Source organism: Lepidochelys olivacea, assembly GCF_965140295.1.
Source record: "Lepidochelys olivacea isolate rLepOli2 genome assembly, chromosome: 8".
NCBI classification, from domain to species: domain Eukaryota; kingdom Metazoa; phylum Chordata; order Testudines; family Cheloniidae; genus Lepidochelys; species Lepidochelys olivacea.
The window spans coordinates 30,066,966-30,080,809 of record NC_140418.1 but is presented as its reverse complement, the minus strand read 5'-3'; the positions used below and the strand labels follow the sequence as shown (position 1 = coordinate 30,080,809).

The 13,844-nt window shown below is 37.5% G+C and overlaps 1 protein-coding gene across 1 annotated transcript in view; it reads left to right on the top strand.

Annotated features, from left to right (window-relative positions):
* SLIT3 (slit guidance ligand 3) overlaps positions 1-13,844 on the top strand; it is an 810,486-nt gene that overhangs the window by 482,234 nt on the left and 314,408 nt on the right. The gene's annotated exons all lie outside the window — the stretch shown is intronic.

Below are 13,844 nucleotides of genomic sequence, written 5' to 3'. Positions count from 1 at the left end.
TGAAACTATTTTAATAAGACAAGAAAGTATGAAACTTAAATGCCTTAATCCTTCTTGTTAACTTTTCATCATTTATTGCTCTTATATGTACACTGTATTATATTAATACAACAAGGGACACTGTCTGTTTGCTTTTAAAAGCTATTGTACAGCAATGTGGGAGGAGCAGTAACAGATTGCTTCTGATATCAAAGCAAACTCAGGTCCCATAGACTGCGCAGGGACATTAATGATCTCAGGAAGTTCTTATAAGAGTAGGTATTGTGCTTGTGTCAGGAATGGTCTGTCTCTAGTTAAATTAAAATGGAGTGACAAAATCTAAGGCAACCACAGCAGGAATCCTCTGGCACTTAGATATCAGTGATGTGGTTAATAGAAATACTGAGGGGTAGGTTAGATAGGTGGAAATCTGGGAGCAAGTTGCTGTGAAATAAATGGGACACAGAGGATAAAAACTCTTCAGTGTTAGACTAGAACATGGCGCAAAAATGTGATCTAGTAGCATTCAGAGGGGACACTAGAATGTGCCCTTCTGAGAGCAATAGAAAGAAATTAATTTTACACAGTTTATTTCCACAACAAAATATTCCTCACCTTTTCGCTAGTAAGAGCCTGTGGGACCAAATTTTGCTTTTCTCATTGCCCCCTTCTAGTCCCATTAACGTCAATAGGGATGCACATGTGTAACAGATGGTAGAATTTGGTTCCTCTGTGAATGTGATCCTTGATCCAGTATTTTGTGATGTATTTTTTTAATCTGAGAGAGTGTCGTTTAAAGTTAGTTTTCAAAAGCCGCAAATATTAGTACAATGATCCAATGATAATTTTGAGTTCAAGGTTTACAGAGTGTAATACTCATTAAATAGAATATTTATTTTTTTTAGTATCCTAGTAGACAAAGTGAAGTGTTTTTGTTGTTGTTTTCATTTTCATTTTTATTTTTTTAGCACACTAATCTTCTTAAAATGACTTGGGTAACTTACTTGTGCAATTTTTGTTCTAAATAGCCAGCCAGTTAAAGCTGAGAATATTAAAGCATCAAAATTTAATAATACCGTATTGCATGTAAAAAAAAGAAAAGGAGTACTTGTGGCACCTTAGAGACTAACCAATTTATTTGAGCATAAGCTTTCGTGAACTACAGCTCACTTCATCAGATGCATACTGTATTCATCGGATTAAGTGAGCTGTAGCTCACGAAAGCTTATGCTCAAATAAATTGGTTAGTCTCTAAGGTGACACAAGTACTCCTTTTCTTTTTGCGAATACAGACTAACACGGCTGTTACTCTGAAACCTGGCATTTAATCACAATCACGCAATCACAGACATGAAGGTCGCTATCTTAAAACAAAAAAACTTCAAATCCAGACTCCAGCGAGAAACTGCTGAATTGGAATTCATTTGCAAATTGGATACTATTAATTTAGGCTTAAACAGAGTCTGGGAGTGGCTATTTCCTCTTGTTTTTTCCTACCCCCCCCCCCCCCAGATGTTCTGGTTTAACTTGGATTTAAACTTGGAGAGCTATTACCAGCAGGAGAGTGAGTTTGTGTGTGTACGGGGGTGGGGGGGGATGTGAGAAAACCTGGATTTGTGCTGGAAATGGCCCACCTTAATTATGCACATTGTAGGGAGAATGGTCACTTTGGATGAGCTATTACCAGCAGGATAGTGAGTTTGTGTGTGTGGTTTTTGGGAGGGGGGTGAGGGGGTGAGAGAACCTGGATTTGTGCAGGAAATGGCCCAACTTTATTATCATGCACATTGTGTAAAGAGTTGTCACTTTGGATGGGCTATCACCAGCAGGAGAGTGAATTTGTGTGGGGGGGTGGAGGGTGAGAAAACCTGGATTTGTGCTGGAAATGGCCCACCTGATGATCACTTTAGATAAGCTATTACCAGCTGGACAGTGGGGTGGGAGGAGGTATTTTTTCATATTCTCTGTGTATATATAAAGTCTGCTACAGTTTCCACGGCATGCATCCGATGAAGTGAGCTGTAGCTCACGAAAGCTCATGCTCAAATAAATTGGTTAGTCTCTAAGGTGCCACAAGTACTCCTTTTCTTTTTGCGAATACAGACTAACACGGCTGTTACTCTGAAACCTGGGAAGTTTGTATAAGCCATCTCCGTCATAATCCCAGATGTCTGATAAATGATTCTCCATACCCCAGCTACTCACCAACATAACTTCATAATATTGAACTTCTGTTATCATGGCTTGGAATAGGAAACTGCTGTTTCTGACATGTGAAAGCTAGCTTTTGAAATAAGGATGAATTCTTGTCTCTGTTTGTTGCATGACCCCTTGTTCATGCCACCCAAGATTTTGCACTTGTGTCAACCCTTGTGTCTGCCTTATTTTGTATGGTTTTACACAGAGAAGCATAGCTTAGATGCAGCATGGGTTTTTGGTTAGATCCTGCTTTTAAAACCTTCCTTACAGTTGGGATGACGGTTGCAGGGAGGCCAAGTGATTTGCCCAAGATAATACAATGAGCCAAAGTGATTTAAAATATAGTTGAACAGACTGCTTTCCAAGCCTTTTGCTTGCTACCACTAACTCACATTGCTTTTTAAGGGTGTTGGTTATATGTTTTCTCTTAAGTAACCATTGAGCTTAACTAGGTGTTAACCTTCAGGCACTGAAGGGGTTAAGCAGCAAAATCCTGTTGTCAATAATTTAGGCATTCTGAATTAGATTGGCGAAGATAAGGGCTGGAGAAATGTACTGTCAAGCCAAGATTGCACAGGTATCTTCATTACATACTTACAAAAGGGTTGTTGTTTTAGTAGCAAGACTAAGATAAAAAAGATTAAAAGACCATTTTGGGACAGACTTTGTCTCTGTTTATTTTATGAAAGTGCTTTCTTCCTTTTATTATGATTCAGATGTTTTGAAGTTGGGTTATAATAGCTAAGATTATTGACAGGGCTGTTCTGACCCAAGCTGCTACCTGAACCTGTTGGGGAATGGCAGCTAATACAGTCGAACAAGTGTTTGTGTTGGACTTAATATTGATTACTTGGTTGGTGGGGAGAAAAGCAGTAGTCTCTTTAATGGATATATTGATGAAGAAAATCTGTATAAAGGAATTTGGAAGCAAGAAAGAATGGTTGAAAGTCTTACTTTGCAGATTGAGTACGACTGTGTGTGCTACATTTCAACTTCTTAGCCGATAACTTCAGTTTCATGAAGCCCTTTGAATAATTAGTTAATGGTTAATAATTAATATGGATGGTCAGGTTAGATATATGGCTGTTTACATTTGCCAAAAAAGTTGCCTAAGAGGGCCTGAGGGTTTTACTTTTTAAAATTACTTCATTAACAAAATAAAACTGCCACAAATTCCACAGAAAAAATATTAATTCCTATTATAGAAAGCAATATCTGAACGTAAACCTATATCTTCAATATCTCCTGTTTAAAAAGTGTGTATTTAAGTTAAAATTAATTTAGCCACATGTCTCACAAAAATAGACCACATCTGTCTAAATCCTTAATTGTCATTCAGGAGTAAAATTATTTTATATTTGGAGAGAGTGGGTTTGTTTGCTTTTTCAAACATTCTATCACCTTCTGTAAGGGATAATTCTTTCACCATCCCCCTAATTAGAAATGCTTCCCCTTTCTTTCTAACTGTCTTATTAGAAGTGTGTCCCTCTGCAAAACGGAGGGAATAAACGCACCTGGAACTGACACATGGTTTGTTTTTGGTAACAGATGCAGTCTTTGAGATTATGGTTGCCCCTTTGTATCTAGATTTCTAAACTATGATGTTTCAGATCCAGAGCTGAGATCTGTATCCAGAGCTGTATCAACTAATCTCTCAAAAGTAAAAGAGATCCAGAAGGAAAGCTGAATGAAGTGCATTAGTATCTGTTTGACTGCTTTAAATCCGACACAAGAACTAGGCTTACATGATGATATCAGGTAGCAATATTGCTTCCTGATATTATTACTTTTAATTAGAGATATGTTGCTTCAATAAAAATCTTAGTACTGTAATATCGTGTACAATTTTCTCTTTTTATCTTTATAACTGTACTGTGCAGTGATGCTTACATTATCAATACTGCTCCATCGTATCATCATTCTTAGGTTTTCTGCTTTTCCATTGTAAAATCTCTAGTTTCCTTCACTCTGGGCTAACACTTGACATCAGAAGTTTTTTTAATTAAAAAAAATAATGTAGATATTCTGGAGATGGAAGAGGTGTGTTGAATTCCTGAGGTCTTAGACAACCTCATCCTGCTATTAGCTGGGTATCTTGCAAGTTGGACCGATAAATACATGAAAGATTGTGAGAGACTCAAATACTATAAAAAAAGAAAAGGAATACTTGCGACACCTGAGAGACTAACCAATTTATTTGAGCGTAAGCTTAAGCTCACTTCATTGGATGCTTATGCTCAAATAAATTTGTTAGTCTCTAAGGTGCTGCAAGTACTCCTTTTCTTTTTGCAAATACAGACTAACACTGCTGATACTCTGAAACCTGTCAAATACTATGGTGAAGCCTGTCAGATAAGTACCTATGATAGACATATGCCATTTGATATTTTGAATTAAGTGAAATGGTCACACAATTTAATTTAGGGGGAAAGAAAGAATATGTGCAAGATTCGTCACAAATGTTGTGTGCACTTTTACCACCTGGACATGCTTGTGGTAGAGAGATTCAGTAGAGTGCTGCTCACAAGGTCAGTGATCTGCTAACAAAAATTCAGTACCTGTACTGTGATCTTGATATATCAGAGAGAGACAGATTAATATCAAGTAAAAATATTGGTTACAAAATGTTTGTAAAACTAAATCTATGTGGTAGCTTATTTAGTAAATGTTACACAAATGAAATGAATTTTCACTGAATACTAAAGGAGCATTTAGTCTTTGATATCAGTCTTTGTACAATCTAATTTAATTTTCAGTGTACATTTCTAAAGCACCCATCGAGTATCTGGGTTCTATACAACACATATAAAGCCAGTTAAATTCAGTGGGACCCAAAGATAACCACCAACAGCAGAATTACTTCTGACATATTACAAAAAAAGTTCATATTTCCCAAACCAACAATTATCTAATTGCCTTTTTCCCCTCTTCTGGGTTTTCTCTTTACTTCTTTTTTTATATATACATTCATTTTTCATCCTAAAAAAGGAAGCGTATAGACAATAAAATGCAATTTGGTTTTATCTAGAACCTCTTGTTCACTAAATATCCTGCATCTTTTTACAACTTGGTTTGCTAGATACAGTTATAGGTATTGCAATAACACCTTAGGTAAATCTTGCAAGTATTACACACTCAGTAGTACTATACATACAGCAGTGAACAACAGAACACTTGCTCTTTTAGAATAGTGAAATGAGATCTTCAACTGGGTAACCAGTTGTCTTCACTTGTAGTAGAATGTCTTCAATTTCACATCTTATCAGAATGGCTGGGCTTCTAACAGTATTGTGAAAAGAAAAGGAGTACTTGTGGCACCTTAGAGACTAACCAATTTATTTGAGCATAAGCTTTCGTGAGCTACAGCTCACTTCATCGGATGCATACTGACACGGCTGTTACTCTGAAACCTAACAGTATTGTATACATCAAGTTATTTGCCATGATTACTAGACAATGGGCATTTCTAAACAACATTGTTGCTTCCCATTTATATTGCAGAAGTACCCAAAGGCCAACCAAGTCAGGGCTCTATTGAGTAAGACACGACACAGACATGCAGAAAATGCTCCAAATTGCTAACCGTCTAAAAGACAAGACATAAGTTCATGAGGCAAACAAGAATGTTGGACTGGCGCGTGTGTGGAGAAGACCAATTACGGTGTGTGTGCAATTTTTAGCCACTCACACATTGCTGCCTGCCGAGCCATTACCAATTATCCATCTAGCCTGGTACCCTGTCTTCCAACAGTGGCCAATTCCAGTGCTTCTGAGGAAGTGAACAAATAGGCAATCATGGAGTGATCCATCCCCTGTTGTCCACTCCCAGCTTCTGGAAAACAGAGGCTAGGAACACTCAGATCTTGGGATTGCATGCCTGACCATCCTGGCTAATACCTGTTGACAGATCTATCCTCCATGAACTAAACTAATTATTTTTTGAACCCTGTTATAGTTTTGGCTTTTACAACATCCCCTGGCAAAGAGTTCCACAGGTTGACTGTGCTTTGTATGAAGTACTTCCTTTGGTTTGTTTTAAATCTCCTGCCTGTTAATTTCATTGGGTAACCCCTAATTCTTGTGTTATGTGAAGAAGTAAATAACATTTCCGTGTTCACTTTTTCCACACCAGTCAAGATTTTATAGACCTCTACCATATCCCCTTTTAGTCATCTCCTTTCCATGCTGAAAAGTCCCAGTCTTTTTAATCTCTCCTTATACTGTGGCTGTTCCATACCTGTAATAATTTTTGTTGCCCTTCTCCGAACCTTTTCCAATTCTAATATATCTTTTTTGAGACGCAGATCTGCATGCAATATTCAAGATGTGGGCATACCATGCATTTATATAGAGTCATTATGATATTTTCTGTCTCATTATCTATTCCTTTCCTAATGGATCCTAACATTCTGTTAGTTTTTTTGACTGCTGCTGCACATTGAGTGGATGTTTTTAGAGAACTATCCATAATGACTCCAAGATGTCTCTCTTGAGTGGTAACAGCTAATTCAGGCCCCATCATTTTGTATGTATAGTTGGGATTATGTTTTCCAATGTGCATTACTTTGCATTTATCAGCATTGAATTTCATCTGACATTATTTTGCCCAGTCACCCAGTTTTGTGAGATCTCTTGAGTAATTTTGTATCATCTGCAAATTTTGCCACTTCACTGTTGACCTCTTTTTTCAAGATCGTTTATGAATATGTTGAACAGCACTGGTTCCAGTACAGAACCCTGGGGGACAGCGCTATCTGCCTATCTCTATTTTGAAAACTGCCATTTATTCTTACCCTTTATTTCCTGTCTTTTAACCAGTTACTGATCCACGAGAGGATCTTCCCTCTTGTCCCATGACTGCGTACTTTGCTTAAGAGCCTTTGGTGAGGGACCTTATATCTGGGACCCAGGGCATTTAAATAAGCAAACCCAATTCTTCAACTCTCTTCATACTGAGACAGACAGAGAAAAGAATAAAGCAATAGTAAAACAGAAGACTTTGTGTCCCCATACTCACTCTCTTAGAGCAATCAAGAGAGGCTTATTGTGCACTACTTAATTTTTCAGTGACCCACAATCAAGCTCATTAGAATAACCTAACCTCAGTGCCGCAAGGGCAGAGTCACTTTTGCCATGTCAGCATATTAACAGATAGCTGCATTCTGTTGGTGCTCTGAGCTGTCTCCAGTCATATGCAGCACCTGATCATCTGAACCCCAGCCCCCACACCTTTCCTGAAATTGCCCTGTGCAGCCTCTGAGGAAAGCCTATGAGGACGAGGCCTATGCTAAGAATGATCCATACTGGGGAAACCTCGGCTATTCCTAGTCATAATAGCATGATTTAAGGCTAAAGCATCAGCTTGAAATTTATAGTCTTCATTACAAATGCCACTGTGATTCAAGTCAAATCATTATTATTTGGGCAGTAGTTTTGGGGTATACAGGAAATGTGTATCAAAAGGGATGCACTGAGATATTTAAAACTCCCTCACCCCTCCTTGGCACTACTGGGACTTAAGAAAAAAAATAGAGTATTGGTAAACCAGAATCACTTACTGGAATACTTTTGTTGGCTGCTGATCCCAGTTTGCAACTCAACAAACAGTCTAGTGGGCTTATTATACAAAGCTTCAGTTTAATAATTCAGTGGCATGTTGCTAAGATGATGTAGTCAATACACTAGCTGTCCCTCATCTTGGATATTCTTCAGTATATTTTCAGCGTAGCATGAATCTTCAGTTTCTAATTTAAAAGCAATCCACAAACTTTTCTTCTTTTTTTTCCCATTTAAAGTAAAATCTAAATGTCCAGGTGATTTTGGTGCAATAATGTAAGGACTAACTAGGAACAATTATTACTTTGGTATTATGTATCCCTCATTTTTAATCTTCTCATTTGTCTTTGGCCCATTTGGTTTGTTCTCAAGTCATCCATAAAAATTAAATGGATATTGACTACAAGGTGGTAGAACGGAATATACAAAAAATATTAAGTAATTGAACTGGTGTGACTTGAGTGGACAAATGCCCAGAGATTCAGCAGTAAGATTGCTACCTGCTTCATCTTCCTCTTGATTTTTTAGATGAGTGAGTGTGTGTGACTGACCCCTGGGGAGCTCACAGGCTATCTTTGTGGTTAAGATTTGTCAAATGTCCCATCTTCATCATCACCACTCCATCCTATCACCCTTCAAGTCCTCCAGAGAATACATGCCTTCTTATAGGGTTAGAAACCCTAGTATTCCCTCAGAGACATGTTTTTTTAAATATATATAGAAACAATAAAGCAAACAATGAAACATGGAACTAATATAATTTCTGCCAAACACCCTTGTTAAATAATCTTGCTTTGCTACATCATGACTAGAGATGGGCAAAGAACTGACTTTTGGTTCTCTGGCAGTGCTGCGGGGGGTAGGAGGATGGAGTTTGGTTCAACAGGAACCAAAAGCTACATTTTTCAGAATTTTTGGTGAATCAAAAAGTTGACAGATGGATGTTGGGTCGAACAAAATGTTTTGTTTGTTTTTTACATGAAATGTTTAGTTTCTGGGCATTGTTAGCCTCTTTTGAATAAAAGCTAAGGAAATGAAGGGCTAGATTCATAAAACAGGAGGAGGAAGACAAAGCAATCCCTTTATATCCAATAGCCCAGTGTTTAGGGTTTGAATCCCTTTCCTAGAGCAGGGACTGGAACTCAAATCTTCCCACTCCTAAACTAATGCCTTTAACCACCAGACTATTGGCTATTCTGAGTTGTGTGTCTCTCAGACTCTCCCGTTGAAGCCATTCTATTTTGTATAAAATACTTCAATAGTCATTGAGCCAGAGAGAGAGAGTGACTGAGAATGATTCTGTAGCTATTGTGGTTAGGGCACTCAGATGGGAGACCCAAGTTCAAATCGCTTTGCCAATCGTTACGTATACAGAGTGGACCGGCTTCAGCAGGAGAAATTGAGAGCTCCACCCCAGAATAGCCTATGGACTGGTTGTCAGGGCACTCTCCTTAGAGCAGAGAAGACCTGGGTTAAAATTCCTGCTTCAGAGCAGGGATTTTAATCTTGGTCTCCCTCCCACATTTCAGGTGAGTACCCAAATAACTGGACTATTGGGCCTAAGAGCACCACCACCTCTTCCTCCTCCTGTTTTGTGAATGGAACCTTAGAGCCCTTGTGATTCTAGCTCAAAAAAAAAAAAGTGTTAAAGTGGGTGTAAAATATAACAATTCAGTGAAAAACTGGCAAATTCTTGCCCTCAGGATAATGCCCTCTTTGATCCAGTTTGGCAATAGAACGAGGAGTAGTTGTGGCACCTTAGAGACTAACAAATTTATTTGAACAAAAGCATTCGTGGGCTAAAGCCCACTTCATGCATCTGATGAAGTGGGCTTTAGCCCAGGAAAGCTTATGCTCAAACAAATTTGTTAGTCTCTAAGGTGCCACAAGTACTCCTCGTTCTTTTTGCTGATACAGACTAACACGGATACCACTCTGAAACTTGGCAGTAGAGTCGTCTTCTACAAAAGGTACTTATTTCACATCTACTGAAAGTAAAAGACAGAATTGGAACCCAAATAAGTACAAATCCTTTTGGGGGGTTAAAAAACTGTACAACAGATACCTTCTCAAATGATCTAACAATCACCGATTTTATCTTTCTGATTTCTTTCTCCCCCCTCCTGTTGGGCCTATGGCAATGAAGAACAGCAGATGGTTATCAGTCAGGAGTAACTAGGGAAACCACAAAACCTGCCCCAATTGCTATGGAGACAGCCATTTGTGTGTTTGGTATGCACTATTTGTTACATCAGTAACCGGGGACAGTAAAATAAGGATGTTGTAAATACCATGAAATTGAAAGGAGATGTTGGATGTGGGGGAGGGGAGGAAGGTTTTAATTTTTTAATTAAGTATTGCTTTAAATTGATGTGATGTTTATATAAAATGCTGCTTGCCCCCAAAATAACAAAGCCAGGTAATTTTATTTACAGAGGGAGCAAATATTGGTAACTTTAAACTTCATAATCTGCAGAATAATTAAAAAAACAAAAACAAAAAAAACCCCTAGTCTGTTACTTAACAACCTTGGTAACACAGAATGGGACTGAGAATTGATCAGATCTAACCGGTTATGCTATGCAAATGAGCTATTTCTGCATAGTGCTTTGAATGTTGCTGTCTCCAAACCATAATTGTCCTAAAAAGATGCAATTCTGGAGTAAGGCTCAAAATGTCAAATGTGGATTACAGACTAATCACTTTAGCTCTTTCCCCCATATAGACTCATTTTTACCGCATTCAACCTGTATTTTAATGTTAACATCAATTTATTTAATCTACACATTTTAAAAATATTATCATCAAAGATTTTAATTTTGTTGAAATTCTTCAAAGATGAGTAAAATTAAGTATGAAAAATTAAAATTGATTAAAAATAATGTTTTTAAAATTCCGTCATCTTTGTTAATGCACTTGTTGATTATTGAAACTGAAAGAATTGAAAATGTGTACCTCCCGGCCCCCTCTGGGGAGTTTCTTTATGTATGAAACCTCTCTAAACGCCCAATCCTTCAATTCTGAGGCATGTGAGAAATTTTACTTGTGTGTATTGGGCCAATTTTCTTCAAATTATTCATGTGCTTAAGCATCTGCAGGATCAGACTCTAGATTTGGACAGCGAATGTAGACTAGTCTGTTTCTGGTTCTTATGAACTATCTTTGTGCTGCACTATCGGAGTGTATACGCTGCAGGTGAAATACATCCAAACAGTTGTTTCCTCTAGAGTGTTAAGAAAAAGTGCCTATGAACACATCTGTCAAAATGAGTATTTTGGAGGGATGATTAATTAATCTTAAATTGTGGGCCTAAATTCCTTGACAGTTGTCTTTTTAAAAAAGGGTACAGTCAAAGCACCTTCCCACTAAATGTCCGTAAAAAATCTCAGACTAACACACAGTAAAATATTTTAATGTGAAAATGAATTTGTTGTTGACATTTCCCACTGATGGGTGAAATATTTTTTCATTTGCTAACACATGACATACTTCTGAGATATTACTCTGCCACGTTCATTTGTGTTTGTGTTAGTGTGGAGTTCTCTTAAATGAACAGCTATTAGGATGTAAAACTGTTCTTCCGCTTAGGAAACATGTATAGTTTTAAATAGTCATATAAAATACAGGAAATCAAATGTATTAAATGAGAATAACTGCAAAGTACGCATGATAGTCCTTGTTAAAACAGATTCATGTTTACATTTTTAACTAGTCATTTAACTAACATTTTTAACCAGACATACAAAGTGAAGACATTAATTAAACTAGTGTTCTGTCTGTTTTTTGAATAGATCATTTGGATTCTACAATGTCCTGACTAATGTTTGTACATTTAAAAAATATTTTCCTATATTACAAATAAACAAAATATATCAAAACAAAGTGAGAATTTAGCTTGTTGTTTCAACATACTTAGTGCTTCATTGTCTTTCTCTTTCGGTACATAGGCTTGTTAGTTGCAAAAAAGGTAGTGAATTCTGTTGCATTTGGTATCTGATTATAGAACAAAGGAACAGTGTTGTTTGTAGAATAATTACCAAAATGATCAATTTAGATTTCTGAATATTAAAGGATTTTTTTAATGGCAAAGGGAAATCAGCATTTTGAAATCTTAGTTTTTCTTATAATGAAATTTGAAATTTAACGCTCACCTTATGGTAGATAATATGCAAATCCAAATATATGAGCCAAAGTGTTGCAGTATCATGGGATTTGGCGCTAAAATTTAGCTCCATCTCTTGGCTAAATAACAGTTGAAATATAAGGATTTAATAGTTACAGGAGTGCAGCATTGTTTCTCAATTTTAACGAAAGATGTTTTATCTTAATTTTGTATTGTAAAATGCCAGTTTTAAAGACAAATAATTATCCATCAGTCACATAATTTCTTGGTCAATTATAATTTATATTTTCTATGCTTCTTATTGAAAACACTTGAGTAGTAAATGGGTGACATGAAATTATCCTATACATAACACCATATTATTATACATATAATATGCATGGTGTATGTTAGGTATAATTAATCCTCCTTCAATGCAGAGGGATAGACTAGTTGTCCCCTTCTTGCTTATAGTTCTATGACTTTATATATATATATATATAATCTGCAAGAGCAGATTTATTTAAAAAGGGAATATTTCATTTCTTCAGTCAACAGCTTACAAGCTTCAAGTGTTCCTGTCTCAAACGTTACCTTTTCTTAAGTAGCTAATACATCTTTTCCTTGATATCCAATTTTACTCTTTTTTTCTGAATTCTTTTGTTATCTATCTGTAGCTATTGTTATTGTCTAATAGCTAATTGCCTGTCATAGAAGTTTCAGTTCCCTGGAGCCTCTTGGGTGAAGTCAGAGCAGCTATTTAATCACACATATGTTCCAGGGTTTCCTATGCTTGCTGACGTCAAAGCAAGAGACACTTCTGACAAAAGCCACAGACCCAAGGCCAGTGTCTAATGTATGAAATTATTCACGAGGGGTTTACCCCATTTAAACCTAAGCAAACACTTTAATTCCTGTTAATGTTAGGGATCCATCTTAACCTGACAAAAGCCTGGAGGTTCAGAATTAAATCTGGCACTCCTTCCTCAAGCCCCCCCGCCCCCTTTGTTTCTAGTTATCACAGCCTACATGATACATATTGTAAGTCTGCCTGCTGTTCAGAGGCTCCAGTAATACCCCAGCAGCTACTGCCTGAGCGAAAAGATGCAGTTTATTTAGTCTGTTGTTTTCTTTTGTAGTTCAAATGATTAATTTTATCCAAACATATTCTTTATTATTAATCATAAGAATACATTGTATCTGTCCATCTGTGCGGAAGAAAGACAGGAGGCCGTGGATGTGGTTTAATTAGGCTGCAACTGTATTCACTTATAATATCCAGGGGTACCAGGCAACATATTGTACAGCTCAGGAAGAAGGGGGTCAGCTTCCCGCTGACAAGAGCTAGGAGTCCCAAACCCTCTTCCTTAGCCCCTTCAAGGGGGACAGGAAAAGGAGGGGGTTGACTCCCTGCTGATGAGGTGTAGGATCCCCAACCCCTTCTTACTTAACTTCCTTAAGGAATGCTTTCTTCCAAATCCTTTCTCAATCCATTTTGTCCAATAACTGTATCCCTTCTATACCAAGTACGTGCATTGGACATCCACCACAACTTTTACGTAGTAAATTGTGACAGTATTACCTAATCCCCTTACTCCACCCCACAAGGTCACAGAACTGCTGTGGTGAAGGTGAAAAAAACAAACATCTGGCTTCGGCCAATCCAGGGGTAAGAGGAAAATTCCTTCTCAGCTCTGAAAAGAATAGGGCAATTAGTATAATTCCCACAGTGGGTCAAAAGACAACCCATTTGCCAAATACATGTGTGGGTAGCCAAGTCCTGGTAAGGAGGTTGCTTGGGTCATAAATACCCCCCTACTCTTCTAGTCAGCAGGAAGGACAATGCAGTGACCTTGTCCTAACCTGGCCCCATCTGCTTCCTGCCCTTCCTGTCCATATCTATGAACTTTCCCATTTCTCCCCACTTGCTATAAGGGAGCTCCTACAGGGGCAAATCCCCTTTTCCTCCAGCCAGCTATACAAAGACCCACTTTCATAAAGGTTGCAG